Source organism: Gymnodraco acuticeps, unplaced genomic scaffold (genome assembly GCF_902827175.1).
Source record: "Gymnodraco acuticeps unplaced genomic scaffold, fGymAcu1.1, whole genome shotgun sequence".
Lineage (NCBI taxonomy): Eukaryota > Metazoa > Chordata > Actinopteri > Perciformes > Bathydraconidae > Gymnodraco > Gymnodraco acuticeps.
In genome coordinates this window covers 65001-67500 of record NW_022991587.1, presented here as the reverse complement: position 1 = coordinate 67500, position 2500 = coordinate 65001, and positions in this window count along the sequence as shown.

The window sequence follows — 2500 nt, the reverse complement described above, 5'->3', positions numbered from 1 at the left end:
AGGTAAAGTCCCCTGGCAACTCCCCTTGCATTCCTCCAGAGGCAAAATAAGTTAAAGTTAACTTTTGGAAGAACCATAAAAAGGGGTTAAAATGGTGAAAATGTGTCCGAAAATAGTGTCTCGTTATTCCGTCGAAACTCCCCTTGCATTCCTCCAGAGGCCAGTTCAAAAACTTAAAGTTTTGTAAGAACCGTGATTGGGGGTCCTCCGGGCAACAATTGTGTCCGAAAATAGTGTCTCGTTGTATCCGATCCAAAGTGCTCACTCATCGGATGCATTCCTCCATGATTTCCCCATCATGAGAAATAGGCTGTTTTTTTCTAAGTGCTCTCAAAAACCGGGTTTCCGATTTCGTGCAGAAGGTAGCTTGGAAAAGTTGAATGAAAATTGTTAACGGAGGAGGGGAGGTCTCACTTCCCCTCTCCGTTGAAAAGTGCAACGGGTCAGTGGAAATGTCTCCGGGGCTTCCGCCCGAAGCGCCGAAGGGTTGGTCCCCTCACCCGTTGGCACTTAGCCGTTTTTCGAGAATTTTTAAAAACGTAGTTTTTGATGAATTTAAGATATAATTGACCGTTTGATTTACTTTTTTTTGCTTTCCACGGGTGGGGGTGCACGGCAGGCCGCATATGAGCTCCTAAATTCGGCCCGGAACCTCCGGGAATTGGGTCAATTTCATCCACATGTGACTCCCCCATCAAATGTACATGAAATGGACACGAGGAAATGTACATGAAATGGACACGAGGAAATGTACATGAAATGGACACGAGGAAATGTACATGAAATGGACACGAGGAAATGTACATGAAATGGACACGAGGAAATGTACATGAAATGGACAGGAACTTCATTGTTGATTATTTTAACATGTAATTGACCGTTTTATTGACTTTTTTTTGCTCTCCACGGCTGGGAGTGCTTAGCAGGCCGCCGATGAGCTCCCAAATTCGGCCCAGAACCTCCGGGAATTGGGTCACTTTCATCCAAATGTGACTCCCCCATCAAATGTACATGAAATGGACACGAGGAAATGTACATGAAATGGACAGGAACTTCATTGTTGATTATTTTAACATGTAATTGACCGTTTTATTGACTTTTTTTTGCTCTCCACGGCTGGGAGTGCACGGCAGGCCGCATATGAGCTCCCAAATTCGGCCCAGAACCTCCGGGAATTGGGTCACTTTCATCCAAATGTGACTCCCCCATCAAATGTACATGAAATGGACACGAGGAAATGTACATGAAATGGACAGGAACTTCATTGTTGATTATTTTAACATGTAATTGACCGTTTTATTGACTTTTTTTTGCTCTCCACGGCTGGGAGTGCACGGCAGGCCGCATATGAGCTCCCAAATTCGGCCCAGAACCTCCGGGAATTGGGTCACTTTCATCCAAATGTGACTCCCCCATCAAATGTACATGAAATGGACACGAGGAAATGTACATGAAATGGACAGGAACTTCATTGTTGATTATTTTAACATGTAATTGACCGTTTTATTTACTTTTTTTTGCTCTCCACGGCTGGGAGTGCACGGCAGGCCGCAGATGAGCTCCCAAATTCGGCCCAGAACCTCCGGGAATTGGGTCACTTTCATCCAAATGTGACTCCCCCATCAAATGTACATGAAATGGACACGAGGAAATGTACATGAAATGGACAGGAACTTCATTGTTGATTATTTTAACATGTAATTGACCGTTTTATTTACTTTTTTTTGCTTTCCACGGCTGGGAGTGCTTGGCAGGCCGCCGATGAGCTCCCAAATTCGGCCCAGAACCTCCGGGAATTGTGGACTAAGCTCCATAAACTGACAAAGTCACCCAGAAATGTCACTTTAATAGCCAAAACATATATAATACAAATACATTTAAATAGTAAAAGGTACAATTGTGCTCCTAATTACCCGCAATTTGATTTATATAGCCCCATGATAGTGAATAGTGTTGAAATGCCTGATTCATATGTTTGTCATGCAGGTTCACTGCTGTAAGCAGGGTCCCACACTCACAGGCAGAGATCCAGGGTGATGCACATGGCTTTCTTACCCAGGAATTAGTGTGTGAATGCTGGGTAAAAGGGACTAGGAGGACCAGCAGGGTGTCACCCAGGCAGAGAGCGCTCTCCAGCACCTCACATGCTGTGAAGCACCACTTGCAAGGAGGAGAGAGCTGGATACAGGGCCATGCACATGGTTAAATCACGCCGTAATTAGTGTCTGGAAGCTGGGTACAAGTCATGTGAGAGTACCAGCAGGCTCTCACCCAGGCAGAGAGCGCTCTCCAGCACCTCACATGCTGTGAAGCAGCACTTTAAGGAGATGAGAGCTGGGTCCAGGGCCATGCACATGGTTAAATCACGCCGTAATTAGTGTCTGGAAGCTGGGTAAAAGTCATGTGAGAGGCCGTGCAGGCTCTCACCCAGGCAGAGAGCGCTCTCCAGCACATCACATGCTGTGAAGCACCACTTGCAAGAAGATGAGAGCTGGGTCCA